The sequence below is a fragment of the Nomascus leucogenys genome, chromosome 5, assembly GCF_006542625.1.
Source record: "Nomascus leucogenys isolate Asia chromosome 5, Asia_NLE_v1, whole genome shotgun sequence".
Taxonomy (NCBI): Eukaryota; Metazoa; Chordata; class Mammalia; order Primates; family Hylobatidae; genus Nomascus; species Nomascus leucogenys.
The window spans coordinates 38,769,588-38,788,180 of record NC_044385.1 but is presented as its reverse complement, the minus strand read 5'-3'; the positions used below and the strand labels follow the sequence as shown (position 1 = coordinate 38,788,180).

The 18,593-nt window shown below is 40.9% G+C and overlaps 1 protein-coding gene across 3 annotated transcripts in view; it reads right to left on the bottom strand.

Moving 5' to 3' along the window:
• The window catches only part of FGGY (FGGY carbohydrate kinase domain containing), a 445,679-nt gene extending 434,439 nt beyond the window's left edge, over positions 1 to 11,240 (bottom strand). For 2 of the 3 annotated variants that reach the window (XM_003265147.4, XM_030812918.1), the window contains exon 1: positions 10,877 to 11,047. The gene's annotated coding sequence lies outside the window, so the exon portion shown is untranslated. Of the gene's footprint in view, positions 1 to 10,876; positions 11,048 to 11,121 lie in introns of those variants that run through there. The other variant, XM_030812917.1, reaches the window with a different exon arrangement.
• Between the last annotated feature and the right edge of the window lie 7,353 nt (positions 11,241 to 18,593).

Genomic DNA, 18,593 nt, shown 5'->3' with positions numbered 1-18,593 from the left:
TGCATGGAAATGAGGTAAGCTGGGCTAGCTGCACATGGTAAGCACATAGGAAGTCTTCCTTTTCCCTCTACCTTCCTGGAGGCCCCCTGGATGCAACACATGCTGGGACACATCACTGGCCCATCCAGCCCAGCATCCAATCTCTGACAAGGATAAGTTGTTCTTGATAGGAACAAACTATCTATAGTTTGTTCTAACTAACTAACATAAAAAATAATCTGCTCTTTAAGGGAGAAGGGAAACGGAGCTGGGGCTTCTTCACAAACTGTCTTTGAAGGGGAACTCTGAGGTAATCCTTGTCAAATACAATATTCTTCCCTTAAGGGTTCACTAGAATTAGTGTTATCTGTGTTTTATTACTATGTACCTTCACATGAATCCAAACGCTTTTTAGACTTACTTATATTTTGAGCCAACCCTCATCTTACATCAATAAATTTCTTATGAACATTTACTCTGTGCAAGATGTGGTGCCAGTGACTTACTAGATGGCCTTGCTAATCTTTTCTGCAACTTTTAGATGGGAAACCAAGATTCTGAGCAGTTAGTTCACCTGTTAGGGTCATAGAGTCAGTGAATAACAGAGAAGGATTTCAATCCTATGTTCTTTCTACTATGTCACATGACAATTTTTTAAAGATCCTAACAATAGCCTTATTCAAATGTCAAAGCTGCCACGTAATTCTACAATCCCAATATTTGGTTAACTAGATTGAGTTTGATCTGTCTAAATCACTCTTGATTTTTTTTTGAGACAGGGTCTCACTCTATCACCCAGGCTGGAGTGTAGTGATGCAATTATAGCTCATTGTGGCCTCGACCTCCTGGGCTCAAGCGATTCTCCCATCTCAGCCTCACAAGTAGCTGGGACTACAGGCATGCACCATCATGACACAATAATTTTAAATTTTTTATACAGATGGTGTTTTGCCATGTTGGCCAGGCTGGTCTCGAATTCCTGGGCTCAAGCTATCCTCCCACCTCGGCCTCCCAAAGTTCTGAGATTACAGACATGAGCCACCATGCTTGGCCTCATTCTTCATTTTATAGACTTTGTCTTCTCAATTTTCATCTTGCAATATCCAGTCAGTAACCAAGTCCTTTCCTAATCTCTCTCCCATAGCCTGTTTAGCAGAATCCAAGCTATTCAGCTCTCAGCATAGTCTGCAATGGGTTTCAGTGTAGCTCAGCCCCAAATCTAGATGGTCAAGGGACTGGTAATATATTTGGCCTGAACAATTTTTATTTGATTTTCCTATCCTTCCTAAGCCCACTCTATACATATGTCACTGTATATTCCTCCCCAACTATGTATCCATTCTCTACCTTCTCTCCCTGCTATCTGTCCTGGGGACAATAATCTGGATCTCCAAGACTCTCTAATCCTCTGTCTTCTAGTTGGGTTTGAGCAATGGAGAGCTCTAGCTGAAGCCTCAAAGGAAGGAGGAGAGTAAGGTCAGGCCTCCTTTCCTGTAGAGTTGGCCTGGGCCAGCTGCTTCTCTTGGGCTAAAATAACAGATCCTCTCCAGGCAGCCTTCTCCACACGATTTCTCCTTTTGGGTTCTGGTAACCAGTCCTTCCCTCACACCTTTGGGTCTAAGGATGTAACAGTCTTACTGTTACCAGACCCAGGCATTCAGGCTGCCCTCACTTACTCAATAGTTCTTTTATTGAAAATTATCCTAATTTAGGTATAGCTTATGTTTTTCCCTCTGACATACTTCCTTCACCATGCTCTTAGCACCTTGAAGTGGTAAAAGTTCCCCTTTATTACTGGTACCTAAGTACCTCAAAAATCCCCTCCTCACATCTTCAAATAGTCCCTTCTTTATATTTTCCTCAAAAATTCTTGTTGAATGCTTCCAATTCCAGCCAAGATGCAGTAACAGGAACCATATTTACCTCCCTGCTTAAAACAATGGGGAAGAAAATAGAAAACAAAGATTCTCATGACATTGGACATCAGGCAACAGAGTCATCACACAGAGATGGGAAAAAACGAGATAAGTCCTTCAATGGCTCAAGTTTAATCCCTGGGAAGTGTCTGCAGACTGTGGCACAAAAAGGATGAACACAGGCCAAGCCCAGCAGTCTCCCTGAGTTGAGGAGCCAGAGCTGAAAGTCTGTGGAGAACAAAAAGGCTAGAATCTTGGGCAAGAGAGGAGAGAGCTGCACAGAAGAAGAATGCCAGAGAATTGCAAAGGTACTCCCCAGGTATTCAGGAGAGTACTAATCATCCATACTAATGCATCTATATGTGGAAACAATCTGAGGCAGAAGCACCAAAAAGGATTAGAGAGAACAAATCAGTGGGCTTCAAGTAAGGCCAGGAATAGTTCTATTCATAACAGCCAGAGTAGAAAGCCTCATAACTCACAGGGAATTGGGTAGAGTATAAATTCTACCAAGCATTTAAAGAATTAATAAAATTCTTCTTGAACTCTTATAAAAAATTAAAGAGGAAGGAATACTTCCACACTCATTTTATGAGGCCAGCGTTATCATTACCCTTAAACTAAAGCTAGACAAGGACATTATGAGAAAAGATAATTACAGGCCAATATCCACAATGAACACAGATGCAAAAATCCCTAATAAAATACTAGCAAACCAAATTCAACAGCACATTAAGAAGATCATTCACCATGATCAAGTAAGTAACTATCCTTGTAATGCAAGGATGGTTCAACATATGCAAATCAATAAATGTGATACACTACATTCACAGAACAAAGGATAAAAATACTATCATCTCAATAGATTCTGCAAAAGTATTTGACAAAATTCAACATACTTTCACAATAAAAACTATCACAAATTAGATACAGAAGGAATCCACCTCAACATTATACAGACCATATATGACAAGCCCAAAGCCAATATGATACTCAACATTAAAAAGCTGAAAGCTTTTCCTTTAAGATCAGGAATAAGAGAGAATGCCCACTCTTACCACTACTATTCAGCACAGTATTGGAAGTCCTAGCTAGAGCAACTACAAAAGAAAACTAAATGAAAGGCATCCAAATTGGAAAGGAAGGGATAAAATTGTCTGTTTACAAATGACATGATGTTATATATAGAAAACCATCCAAAGACTCCAAAAAACTGTTAGAATAAATTAAATCAATAAATCTGTAGAATAAAAAATCAACATAACAAAAATCAGCTGCATTTCTATTCACTAACAATGAACTACCCCAAAAAGAAATTAACAATCTCACTGAGAAGGGCATCAAAAAGGAAAAAATACTTAGGAAAAAATTTACCAAGGAGGTGAAAGATTTGTATATTGAAAACTATAAACCTATGATGAAAGAAACAGAAGATGACATACAAATATATGGAAAGATATCCACGTTCACAGATTGGTAGAAATAATATTGCTAAAACAACCATACTACCCAAAGTGATCTACAGATTCAAAGTAATTCCTATCAAAATACCAATGGCATTTAAAAAAAAAATAGAGAAAAACAATCCTAAAATGCATATGGAACCACAAAAAACTCCAAATAGCTAAAGCAATCTTGGGAAAGAACAAAGCTAGAGACATCACACTTCCCAATTTCAAATTATATTACAAAGCCATAATAATCATAACAATATGGTGCTGGAACAAAAAGAGACATATACACTAATGGAACCAATAGAAAACCCAGAAATAAACTACTCATATACAATCAACTACCCTTTGACAAAAGCAACAAAAATACACAATGGAGAAAGGAAGTCTCTTCAATAAATAGTGTTGGAAAAACTGGATAGTCACATGCGAAAGAATGAAATTGAACTCTTACACTATACACAAAAATCAACTCAAAATGGATTACAGATGTAAACATAAGACCTGAAACCTTAAAGCTCCTAGAAGAAAACAGACAAAAAACTCCTTGACATTGGTCTTAGCAATGATTTTTTGGATATAACATCAAAAGCATGAGCAATAAAAGCAAAAATAAACAAGTGAGGCTACATCAAAGTTTCTGCACAGCAAAGGAAACAATTGAGAAAATGAAAAAGCAACCTCTAAAAGAGAAAATATTTACAAATCATATACCCCAATAAGGGCTTAAAATCCAAAATATATTTTTAAAAAGGTATACAACTCAAAATAAGTAACTTTATTTTTTTTAATGGGCAAAGAACTTGAATAGACATTTTCCCAAAGATGACATACAAATGCCTAATAGGTATATGAAAACATGCTCACCCATGACTAATCCTCAGCAAAGTGTAAATCAAAAGCACAATGAGAAATCATTTCACACCTATTAGAATAGCTATTATCAAAAGTCAAAGAATAAGTATTGATGAGAATATGGAGAAAAGGGAACCATTGTACACTGTTGGTAGGAATGTAAATTGGTACAGCCATTATGGCAAACAGTGCAGATGTTCCTCAAAATAATAAAAATAGAACTACCATATGATATAGTAATCTTACTTCTGGATATATATCCAAAAGACATGAAATCACTACTTGGTGTAATAGCTGTACTCCCATGATCATTGCAGCATTAATCACAATAACTAAGATATGAAAACAAACTTAATGTCCACAGATGGGTGAATGGATAATGAAAATGTCATACATATATATGCAATGGAATATTATTCAGTCTTAAAGATTCCTGCCATTTGCCACAATACCGATGAACTTAAGAGTACAACATCCTACTGAAATAAGCCAGAAACAGAAAGGCAAACACTGCATGATATTCCTTATATGAAGAATCATAAAAACAGAGAGGAGAATGGTGGTTACCAGGGATTGAGGAAATGGGGAAATGTTGGCCAAAGAATACAAACTTTCAGTTATTAGAAAAATTTCTGGAGATCTAATGTACAACATAGTGATTACAGTTGATAATTTACTGTATACTTAAAATGTGCTAAGAGAGTAAATCTTAAGTGTTCTCACCACACCAAAAAAGAGTACATGAGGTGATGGATATAATTAGCTTGATTGTGGTAATCATTTCACAATGTATATCAAATTGCATTGCACACCTTGAGCATGTACAGTTTTTACTCATCAATTATATCTCAATAAAGCTGGGGGAAAAGGAAATGGATAACCTGAACAATCCTATATCTATGTAATCAAACGACTTTGTATTTAACCTCCTGTCCCCAAAACAACAACTCCAGGCCCTGATGGCTTCACTAGTGAATCCTACTAAACAGGTTTTTTTTTTTTTTTTTGGAATTGTGAATGGCTTTATTTTTTAAAACTTATTTAATAAGATTCAATTAAACTTTCAACAAACTGAATAAAGTTCAATTTTATTTAAATACTTTAGGTTTGCATTTTTTATATTAATAAATTGTTTTTTTTTCTAATCCTCTTTCCTCTGACCCCCTCAAGTAGATCTAACCCTCAAGTAGATCTCAGTGTCTGTTGTTCCCCTCTCTGTGTCCATTTGTTCTCATTGTTTAGCTCTCACTTATAAATGAGAACATGCAGTATTTTTGGTTTTCTGTTTCTGTGTTAGCTGGCTCAGGATAACGTTCTCCAGCTTGCTCCATCCATGCTGCTGTAAAGGACATGATCATGTTCTTTTTTATGGCTGCATAGTAGTCCATGGTGCATATGTACCACATTTTCTTTATCCAATCTACCATTGACGGGCATTTGGATTGATTCCATGTCTTTGCTATTGTGAATAGTGCTGCCATAACATTTAAGAAACAAAAATACCAATTCTACATAATCTCTTCCAGAAAAAAACAAAATGGAAGAAATACTTCCTAATTCATTCTACGAGGCCAGATTTACCGAGAGGTCAGGTATTTCGATTATACAAGAAAACTATAGATCAATATCCATCATAAGGATGGATACAAAAATTCTCCAAACTTCAGCTAATAAAATTCAGCAATATAAAAAAAGGATAATATGCCCTGACCAATAGGGTTTATCTCAGGAACACAAGATTTAACACTGGAAAAATAAATAAATAAATGTAATTCACCACATTAAGAATCTTTTTTAAAAATATAAATGATCAGCCGGGCGCAGTGGCTCACGCCTGTAATCCCAACACTTTGGGCGGCCAAGGCAGGCAGATCACCTAAGGTCAGGAGATCAAGACCAGCCTGAACAACATGGAGAAACCCCATCTCTACTAAAAAAAAGAAAAATACAAAATTAGCCAGGTGTGCTGGAACATGCCTGTAATCCCAGCTGCTTGAGAAGCTGAGGCAGGAGAATCGCTTGAACCTGGGAGGTGGAGGTTGCAGTGAGCCAAGATCACGCCATTGCACTCCAGCCTGGGCAACAAGAGCGAAACTCCATCTCAAAAAAAAAAAAAGAATGATCACAACAGTTACAGGAAAAACAACAAAATTACAACATCCATTATTCCTTTAAAAAAATTCTCAGTAAAGTAGGAATACAATGAAACTTCCTAAACCTAATAAACCATATCTACAAAAGATATACAACTAGCATCATGCATCATACTTAATGATGAAAAAATGAATGCGTCTCCCTCAGGTCAGAAAGAAGGCAAGATGTCAGCTCTCATCAGTTCTATGCAAAGCAATGGTTCTGGCTAGTGGAATACAGCAAGAAAAATAAAAGGTAATCTCATTGGAAAGGAAGTAAAACTATCTTTATTTACAGATGACAGGATCGCCTAAATAGAAAATCTGATGGCATCTACAAAAAAGCTCTTAGAAATAATAAGTACATTAGCAAGATTTCAGGATACACGATCAATATACCAGTAACAAGAAAACAACTGGAAATTAAATTTTTAAAATACATAAAATTTTAATATCATTTACAATATCATCAAAAAATAGGAAACACCTACAGATAATCCAACAAAGATGTGTAAGACCTACATATTGAGAGCTACAAAATATTGCCTAGAGAAATAAGGAAGACTTAAATAACTGAACAGATATACTGTGTCCACGGGTCAGAAGACTTGGTATTTCAAATGTCAATTCTCCCCCCAAATTGATGTATACATTCAATACAGTTCCAGTTAAAGTCTAAATAGGCCTTTATTTTGAAATGGACGAAGTGATTATAAAATTCATATGGAAATAGAACCTAGAATAATCAAAACAAATTTTAAAAAGAACAAAATTAAAGGACTTATACTAGCTGATTTCAGTACTTATTACAAAGCTGTATTTATCAAGACTATGTGGTATTGGCATTAAAATAGACAAGAGATCAACCGAACAAAATAAAACACAAAATTGGGCCAATGTATACATGGTAAATTGATTTTTGAACAAAGGTGCAAAGGCAATTCAATTAAGATAGGCTTTTCAGCAAATGGTGCTGGAACAAGTGGATAGCCACATGCAAAAAAAAAAAACTTGATTCCATATTTCATGTCTATTACAAAAATCACCTTAAAACCAAAAATGACAAAACTTCTTTTAAAAATAGGAGGCATATTTGAGACCTTAGGTTAAGCAAAGATATCTTAGATAAAACACAAAAAGCATGATCCATAAAAAATCAGATTGGTAACATTTATTTAACCAAAATTATAAATTAGACTTCATCAAAATTAAGAACTCTGTTTTCAAAAGACACTGTTGAGACAAGCATCAAAATAAGAGAAAATATTTGCAAGTTACACGTGATAAAGAACTTACGATAAGAATAAAGAATTCTCAAAGCTCAATAAAAAGAAAATAAAAGGCTCATTTTTTAAAATGGACGAAAGATTTAATACATACTTTACCTTAGGGGGTACACAAAGAGGAATTAAAAAGGGCACAAGCAATCTTTGGGGTTATTAGGTATGTTCTTTCGATGGTCATGATGGTTTTCATGGATATATGCATATAACAAAACTTGTCCAAGTAGACTCTCGATACGTACAGTTTATTGGATGTCAATTACTCCTCACTAAATCTGCTACAAAATAGCCCACTCAAGAACACCTACTGATGACTACATTCCTTCTTATCCCTACATTCAATCAGTAATTAATTTCCATTAGATATGAGCTATAAATTTCTCTTCAAAGAATATGTCAGTATGTTCAATTCTTTTCTACTTTTAAACTTAACATCCTAATAAAGCAAGCTTTTTCGATCGCCTGCTCCACCCAGACTCACTGACTCATTCCAATTACCTGCTCATTCTCCACCCTGACTCATTCCGATTTCCTGCTGTCATAACCATTTCTCCCGCCAAACCACTCACCCCATCATGCTTTAAATTAGCCAATTGGAATTAGTTTAGCCTGTGCAGTCTAACCCTAGCTAATAGGGGAACGACACAGCAGCAGGGGCCACGTGCGTCAGGAATAAGACCACCCCCGCCCCGGGGTCCTCTCCCTTGTCCAGGTGTGCGCTCACCATTGCTCCATCTGTGAGGGCTTTTCCTTCTATAGAAGTAAATGGCCTTGCTGAGAAGAAAAAAAGAAAATTTGATATTCAAGTGCTATTTCTTTTGTGGCACCAAAACTTTGTAACACTCCTAACCATTCTATTTTCCTAATCTCTCTCCATTCCCATAACTATTACCCTAACACGTCTCTCACCTATATTACTACAATTACCTCTCTCCAGGCTTCGCCAATCCAATTCATTCTCCAAACTGCAGCCAGAATTAATTTTCTATAACATAAACCTGAGAGTATGTATCACTGTCCGCCCTGGAGATACATTTCAAACTCCCCTAAGATGATTCACCAGACCCTTCCTGACCTGGCCTTCAACCTCCCCAGCCTCCTGTCAGGTGATTTTCCAACTTAGCCTTTCCTGCACAGCCATCCTAATCAACCATGTGCCATGCTTGTGTAGTTCTGCACATGCTGTTCCCGGTTCATATAATCCCTCACCCTTTCTCCAGCCCACTCATACTTAGGCTTTGGAACTTGGCTCCAGTATGCCCTTCCGGGAAGTCCTCCCCAAATGACTTCCCCATGTTGAGCCATTTGCCCTTGTCTCAACTCCTGGGAGTCTTCCGCATACCTTTTCACTGTACTCATCTCACTATCATATAATCTTCCTCATCAAAGTGGATTGAAGCAAACTGGATGAAAGCTTGAAAGCAGAGACCAAGTCTTACTCATCTGCACTTTCCCAGAGACCACCACAGTTCTGGGCCCAAAGTATGTGGACAAGATGAGTGAACAAATGAATACATGAAGAACTGATTCGGATGATCTCTTACACCACCTGGGTTGATTCAATGTCCCTCCATTATAAAAAGGTGGGCGGGTGAGAGGGTAAGTGATCTCTGTAGCACGTTCTGGTAAAATAATCATTTCAAATCCCCCTGGGGGTGGGGGTAGGGGGTTCCACTCTGGCTAGGAGATTAAGGGCAAGATTCATTACCTCAAATTGTTTTAAAAACCAGCTGGTAATTGACTGTGATTTAAACTATTTAAATCAATAAGTGAAAGGTTGGGTAAAGGGAACTATTTAAACTAATAAGTGAAAGGTTAGGAAAAGGGAACCAAATTCCAGGAAAAGACAAGGCCCACAGCAAAAACTAACACCGCCTGGAAGGCCCAGCCTCCTCCCAGTAAACTTCTTAATTTTATCCAGAAAGACATGGCTCTCCACCCTCCGGGGTTATGCCCTTCTCCCAGCACACATGTTTTGATTTCCAAATCCGGCCAGGCAGGCTCCCACCTCCCTCCCCCTCAAAATTGATCTCCAGGCCCAGCTGACCCCCTCTGATCTGTTCCCCCAATCATCCTTAATAACAGTGCTCTGGGCCTCCCACTAGGAGATCCTCCAAGAGCCAGGCCAGTGGCCATCAGGTCAAGAGCCAAGCATGAGGGCCCCATTAGCAGAAGACTCCCAGAAGACCAAGCGGCAGTCATCTGGCTGGAAAATCCAGCAAGCAAGTTAAAAAGGAAAAAAATCAGGACATACACGTGGTGGATCATAGAAAAAAAAAAGAGGAAAAGCAAGCAAAAATTATACAAAGCAAAACTCTACCATTTAAATAACAGCCACAAAATAAAAGACTTTCCCTTCTTTAATTCTGATTTACAATTCAAAAGAATAAGCACCTCACCCCTCCTGGTCTCACACTAAAATTTAACCTAAGGATAACTGCTTTTCAGACTTTGGTCATGTCATGACTGACTCTTCAGGGAAGAAATTTGTGTTAAGACACAGAAGTGCTTTCGTGGAAAACAGCCCATGATGAGGGAAATTCACCATTTTGCGCCTTGTCAATTTTTTTTTTTTTTTTTTTTTTTTTTGTGAGACGGAGTCTCCCTCTGTCCCCCAGGCTGGAGTGCAGTGGCACGATCTCAGCTCACTGCAAGCTCCGCCTCTTGGGTTCACGCTATTCTCCTGCCTCAGCCTCCAGAGTAGCTGGGACTACAGGCGCCCGCCACCACATCCGGGTAATTTTTTGTATTTTTAGTAGAGAAAGGGGTTTCACGGTGTTAGCCAGGATGGTCTCCATCTCCTGACGTGACCCACCCGCCTTGGCCTCCCAAAGTGCTGGGATTACAGGCGTGAGCCACATAGCCCGGCCCCTTGTCAATCTTTAAATAAAAAGGAAACGGCTAAAAATGGAAAGATACCCCTAGGCCTTTCTACTCAGGATAACTGTAACCAAACAGCATTATCTCATCTAAACTCAGCTGTGCCTCAAACAGTATCACAAGTGCTGGAAGCGTTTAAAGCTACAAGCAACACTAGCCTAAAAATGCCTTCGGTAACCAGACGTGAATTAAAGGCTCCTCAAATGCCAGGAAAATGTCCTACGAGGGTAAGGGGAGGAGAGAAAGAGTACTGAATATAGTTAAGTGGGCACTGATCGGAGAGGAAGCAGCACGGGTTCCAGACACCTAACGGGCAGCCTTGGGGATGCAGTCAAGGCCGACCCTTCCCTTCCCTTCCCTTGAGTGGCCGGACGCCTCACCCAGAAGAGGACACAGGGGACTCAACAACGTCTCGGGAGCAACGGCCCGGCGGGTGTGAGACTAAGCGGCCAGAGGAGGAGGAAGGGGAGGAGGAGGAAGGGGAGGAGGAGGCAACGACTGCAGGAAAGGGGAAGGAACTGCCAGGCCGGGTTGGAGAAGCCTCTTACTGGGCGTGCGCGCTAAGAGCCTGCGAACCAGCAAAAGCCCCCAGGGCCCACGTGGGACTGAGAGGCGGGTCACTTACAGTACTTGTCCAACTGAAATTACATTTTAGCTAGACGGATTCTGCACGTAGCCGCGCCGAGCCCCACGGCGCCTGAGCAGGGCAGTCCCGGGGGCGGCTACAGCCCCGCCTCGCGCGCGGCCCCGCTCCCGCCGGCGCGGCCCCTGTAAAGCGCGGCCTGATTGGCCCTTTGAACCGGGCGTGGGATTGGCCGTCGCCTGCCCACCCCGTGGCTCTAGCCAACCGCGGGCAGGGCTGGGCAAGGCGGGAGGAGCGCGGACCCAAGACCGGTTACGCTGCGTCTGTTCAGGCTGCGAGTTCCCGGCTCTGGGGACTCACCTTGCGGAGCTCACCCAGGCGGACTCTCCGCAGCCCCGGATGGGTGTGTGTGTCAGACCGTTTACTAACCACCAGGACTGTTATAGGCGACTGTAAGAAATAAGAATATTGCATGGTTACAATTCTTGAATGCTTACCTTGTGTCTCGTTCCTTACTCTTTACAGAAATTTTCTAATCCCGTGGCCAACTCCCATACTTCAACGTATGACGTTCTGTAAATCTACAAAACAGATGGGTCCCTGCCTTTGAGAAGTTTTTACAATTTAGTGGGTACTAGACACCGACCTCATTTAATTCTCACATGCTTTCCCTTTCTAATAAGCTGCATTTTATGTATCCCTATTCAACAGATGTGGGGAATCCGAAATTTTTAGCTTTTACTGGGACACACAGCTAGCAAGCAACTAAAGCGAGAATTCCAACCTGAGCTCCAATCCGAACTATTTTCATAAAAGGCAGGATCCCAGGCTGAGGGAGTTCGAGGTTTGGGAGACAGTTTAGCAGTCGCGGAGTCCAAATATGTTTTCCTAGAAAAGGAAACTGAGATCCAGGAAAGGGAAGTGATTTTCCAAAGACACACCTGTGAAAGGTAAAATTTCACTGAACTGATCTTAAGCGGCAGGTGCACTAAGATTGTCTGCTATCTTCACAACAACCCCGAAGTAAGTAAGTGCTCTTATCTTGGTCTTACAGGTGAGGAGAACAGCCCCGTGAGGCTGAGGCCACACAATTAGCCCCAGTCTTTGCACTGCAACTCTACCAGGGATCCTGGTTTGGCTCATTTTCTTTCTTCTGCACCACGATTGTTCACCTTTTCATTACCAGCAACAAATCCAAAGACCTAGCTATAGACTCGTTGGAATCTGTTACTTAGCAGATGTGTTCAGTGGGAATAATGATATTAAGATTATTCATCTTACCTTTTCAGAACATTATGAAGAACAAATGTGGTAAGACATATGAAAATGCTTTGTAAAGTGTTAGATGCTTAATACACAGAAGACATTGCTTCCAGATCTGCTTCAACGTACCCCAAGAATGGAATAAGTGGAATATTCTGGTTTCATGCACTGTGGCAAGGGGGTCTCATCTTGGCTAGACTTGAATAAGTGGATTTGTTGCCTGGCCTCTGTGGATGGCTCTTTCTCTAGGCTTTTGTGTTTTTGATCTTTTATCTTTAGGAGCTCCAGCAGCCATGCTGAACCAAGAAAGGACCTCAGGAATGAAACCTACAGACAGCAAAGCAACAAAATGAAAGAGGCGTGGGTTCCTAATGCAGGAGGCACTGAATCAATCAATACCCACTGCCCTCCAGACCTCCACATGAAAGAAAAAAAACTGCTGTCCTATGTAAGACACTTTTATGTTTTCTATTGTATGAGGTCAAACCTAATAACAGATATATTACACTCTAACAGATACATTACATTGTATAATAGAATTCTTAGACAGCAACCTTATAAGGTGATAGATGGAGAAACAGGCCCAAAGAGTAAAAATAATTTGTTCAGAGTTTTCCAGCCAAGTGGCGAAGGTGAGATTCTGACCTGGGTTTGTCTGAAACCAATTTTCACTATCTTTTTCAGTTATGATACACTGCCTATTACGAATGAATGAATCCTTTTTTTTTTCCATTTACTTCCATTTCATTCATTTATTCCAGGGAGTGACACACTTTTTCCATAAAGGACCAATAGTAAATATTTTAGACTTTGTGAGCAATACAGTCTCTGTTGCAACTACTCAACTTTGTAATGTAAAAGCAGCCATAGACAATAGTAAATGAGTAGGTATGACTATATTTCAATAAAACTTTACCTACACAAGCAGGCAATGGACAATGTGGCTCATGAGCCTTAGTTTGCCAACTCCTAATGAAACGGGAAAAGTTCCCTTGTCCGCTTCACAGGGCGTGCGTTGTGGGTGTGACTCAATTCTTCAGTCCCCACTGCACAAACCTCTAGGGAAGCATACAGATAGGCAGGCTGTGGAGCTCTGACCCCACATCAGTGTCTAGGGGTGACTGTTACAGCCAAAGCCCCAGTGGGCACATGTAGCAGGGTGCTCTTTTAGTTTAGCCGTCCGTGAGTGGCTTGTGTTAGCCAGCTCAATTAAACCCCTGCCTTATTGCAAGGACAGAGGGCTTTCTGCATCCCGGGGTTCTTGCCTTGGTGTACCAGAAGAATCAGATCACACGTGGGCCTGGAGAATGATTGCAAGGTTTTATGGAGTGAAAGTAGCTCTCAGCAGGTGGAGGAGCCAAAAGGGAGATGGTTTTCCCCTGGTGTCGGGCCGCTTGGCGGCCCAGGCTCTCCTCCCACTGCCCTAGCCAAACTCTGTGTCATTCTGCCAGTTGGTGGCCTGCTGGTGTAAGTGTGTTTCTCTCAACGTCCAGCTGCCCGTGTGTTCCTCTGCTGATGTGCTCCCCTCGACGTCCAGCCGCCTGTGTGTTTACCTGCTAGGGTCTCATGGTTTTTATAGCACAGGGTGGGGGCATGGCAGGCCAGGGTTGTCTTGAGAAATGCAATATTTGGGCAGGAAAACAAAATTATGCCTGTCCTCACCTAGGTCCTTGGGCACACGTATGCATGTCCCTGCCCCCTTCCCTATCATTTAAAGGGACCACACCCTTCACTTCCCAGCACTTCTGTATCACTAATTTATCGTATTCTGATGTTCCATCACAAAAGTGCATAGGGGACATATTATAGAAGGTCCCCCACCTTCTGTGACATTGTGAAATTGCAAGCATGTTCATACTGCTGTCCAACATAAGGGCGAATGACAGTGTGGTTCAGAAGATCCCTAAACTGACGGTCATGAGCTCTGGGCCATGAGTTCATATCTGCCATTGCTATGATTTGAATGTGTCCCCAAGAAAGCATGTATTGGAAACTTAATGCCCAATGCAACAGTGTTGGGAAGTGAGGCCTAATGAGAGGTGGTCAGGCCATGCAGGCTTCACCCTCATGAATGGATTAATACCATTGTCACAGGAATGAGTTCATTATAAAAGGGCAAGTTTGATTTCCCAACCCCTCTTTCTTACCCTCTCACCTTCTGCCATGGGATGACACAGGAAGAAGACACTCCCCAGATGCCAGCAACTTGATATTGGACTTCCCAGCATTTAGAACTGTGAGAAATAAGTTTATTTTCTTTATAAGTTACCCTGCCTCTGGCATTCTATTATAGCAGCACAGAACAGACTAAGACAGCCACTGAAACCAGATCTATGTCACAGACCACCCCCATTTGTCTCAATTTCTCTCTATATATAATAAGAACAAATAATGCAAATGCTATCTATGCTTCCCCATGACTACAGGGAGACTAAGAAGGGATGAAATATATAATCACACTTTGAAAATATATAAATGTTATCCAACCATACATCCATTGTTTCACATCAGGCTGGGCCACATAGCTTCCTCTGTACCCTTTGGTTTCCTGCCGTTATGTCTATCACAGGCCATATATCAAATGCCTAGTAATTATCAGTGCATCTATATATTCCCTATTCTCCTCCCCAACATTACATAGAAGGTTATTGCATTGCATTGAATTACAAGACTTGATTACTGGAAAGTCTAGACATCACTCAGGGTCATTGTGGGGCAGCATGGGGATTATGAAGTGTCATTATCCACTAAGCACACTGGAGGTCACACAGTGAAGTAGCACATCAGATGTAAGCAAGACAGAGCTGGATTGTGAAACTCTGGAACCAGCTGAGCTGAAAGTTTGTGTAATTTCCTTCCTGCTCAGAGATGGTTCCATATAGTAGACAGAGAGGAGACATGGTGCTTCTCTGGTAACCTGTAGAGGCCCTGTAATGCTCTAACTGCATTCTATGGAAGTTTTTCCTGCATTAGCAACCTGCCCATTACCAGAGAAAAGAGATATTTTCCCTAAGATTCTTAGAATCATAGCACAGAAATAGATCTTATTATTAATTTATTCATTCCTACATTTATGCATTCATTCAACAAAGATTTATTGAGTACTGTTCTAGGCATTAAAGAGATAGTGTTGAGATGAACAGACATTTTCCTTGTCCTCATGGAACTTACCGTCAGGAAACAGACATTAAAGAAATAAACACACAAATATGTAGTTGATTCAAGTGCAAGTAGAAAGGAAAACAGAAAACTATAAGAGAGGGAAGCTGATGTTGATTGAAGTTTTATTTAGAGTGGTGATTTTGAAGAGGCAGATAACATTATACACATTGTCTCTGGTCCCAACAACTCTATGAAGTGCCTATTACCACAACTATTGTACAGATAGGGAAACCGAGGTTTATGGAAATTGGGTGACTGGGCTTGGGAAGCACTACTAGTAAGTTTGGAGCCGGTTGTGCTGTCTCTGGTACTCCATGCTGTATAACAGAAACCCAGAAGGTGAAAATTTTCCCACTTCCCACCTTTGCACATACCATGCCTACTTCCACCTAAAATGCCTCTCCCTTCATTCTTATTGGATTCATATTCTGCCCTCAGTATCTAGTTGAGGATGTACCTCCTCTGTAAAGTTCCTCCTTCTATCTCAATAAATCTCTTTTCCTGTAGGATTCCTGCAACAATCATCAAATATTCCTTACATGGCCTTGAACCTAGGATAGCTTGTCAAGTTAATTCTCTTTTTCACATGCTTGCCCTGATGCTTTTACTCAGAGGCCTACAGACAGTACAATGCCATTAGAGCCAGACAGACTTGGGCCTTCTCCCAGTTCTACAGATTGTTTGTTTGATGGATGAGCTGAAGAAAGTTTCTTAATCTCTCTGAACCTTAGATTCTCCTTGGAGAATGATTATATCTTAGAAAATACCTTTAAGCATTTGTCATAGTACTCAACAGATAGATAATGTTTGATACCCCTTCATCTTCTAACCAATTCCATTTTCTAGATTGGAAGCCTCTGGAGGGCAAAAACCTGGAATTCTACTTCACAATCTCAGCAACTAGCATAGTGCTCTATAATAGCAGGTGATTAATACCTGGTATATAATTATGGTGATGACAGCCCTTACCTGCCTACTGCATCTCTCATTACTAATAAGATTTGTTTTCTCCTATCTTTCTTCCTTTCTTTCACCATTTAGATTCCTTTAAGCCTCTCTGAAACTTGACGCTCTGGCAGGAACAGGTGCCATTACATACACACACTCTCTTTCTTCCAAATTCGCCCTGTCATATCAAAGGGAAAACTGAAATGGTCCACTCTAGACCTGGCAGATGATCACAAACAGGAAACCAGTAATCAGAAGTGCCTACTGAGCTCCCCACCCTGACCATCACCTACATCTACATTTTACAGATACAAAATCATTGTTTGTTCAACTTTCACATCAAAGGATGCTATTAGTTCATTTCCAAAGGTGGGGAAATGTTTCAACTTACTTTATTACTTGCCTGCTACTTACTATTTTCCCTCCGTTTGCCTGCCTGACTTTTAACTCTTCACTCAACAAATATCTACCCACTACTGAGCACTTGCCAAGTGCTGGGCCAGAGCTGGATGCTATACTACGGGCAGATGAAGTGCTTTGGGCATCCAGAGGTGGAAGAAGAGGGTATAGCAAAAGGGGAGAAAAGGCTGCAATGATATTCACTGAGCCCTGTGCTCCCAGGTTATCACATAGACGATGTCATTATTCCTCCTAACCAACCACATGAGTAAATAGGGGCTATTACTGAAGAAACAGAGGCTTACAAAGGTTGAGCAACTTGCCCAAGGTCATCTATCACAAGACACTACAAGTCAGACTGCTGAAGAGGGAGTTTCTGCTGAGAAGCTGAAGTGGGCAGCTCATATTGGATATGAAGGCTTCAAAGGACTGTAAATCCTAATGATCCCTCTAGAGCCAACGTGCAGCACCAGTTTTCTCTTCCACATTTGAACTGCTCATCCACTCCCGGTTCCAAGACCTCACTCTCCATCTAAACTAGTCCCACACCATCCATATCTTTCTCCACTAACGCCACCCGATCACAACCCCACAGCCTCTTAGTCACGAGTCATTTTTTAAAAACTGCAAACCATGTAATGAGCCATGGCAATATGCAACCCTAAACCTCAACACGTGTTTTCCACAACAAAGCAACAGGTGGCAGAAGCGAGCCTAAGGCCATAGGATACTAAGGCAGGACTCTCTGGCTTGAGCTTTCCAAAAAGGGAGGTGAGAGAAGGTCTACCTGCGGGAAGGCATGCGGAAGGCCTGAGGCTGAGTCAAAGAAGTAGCCCCCTGAAGGCTCTGCCGTGCCTGGACTTCAGGTAGAGGAACTCTGCCATGAACGCCTCTGGAATCGTGTCATTTTGGGACAATTAGAGAATATCAGTTTTCAGACTGAGTTCTATGGGAAGGTGCCTGCACAACAAAGGAGAGACTGAATGGACTTCAGGTCTTCCAAAATACCCCTCATGCTCACCAAGTTGCTCTCTGCTCTAAGATACCAGATGAGGGGGCCAATGCGGACTGAAACCCAGTCCCCACTCTGCTGGCCAATCCCTGTGCCTGTGAGGCTGCTCTGCCCTACCAGAGAGGGCAACTTTTCCTAATTTGCACCAAGTACAGAATAGGATAGTGTAGCTTTACCCTTCTGCCTACCATCAACCACAGACACATCAACACATGCACACATACAGCCACACAAATATACCTACAGGCATACACATACAACACAGGAACATACACATTTGCACAAAGGCACATGTAGACACAATCACAGAGCACGCAGACATAAACACAGGCACAAACCCATACTTATACTACACACACACGCAAACACATACAGACACACAAATGCAAATTAAGCCACAATGTAGCACATAGAGATATAGACACAGACGCAAATACAGTCACATAGAGATATAGACACACACACACTCATACACACATATATGTAAATATACACACAGTCTCATTCACTTTACACCACACATGTATAAACATACACAATCATATGTAGACACACATTCACATAGGCACTCAGACCACATAGATACATATGTACACACAAACATATGCACATACACAGATATATATATATATATATATACACACATACATCTTTAACCAGAACAACTTTACTTTTGTCAGTTTTATATGACAGAGTCTGTAAAAAAAAATTTCATCTGGCTTGTGTTCTA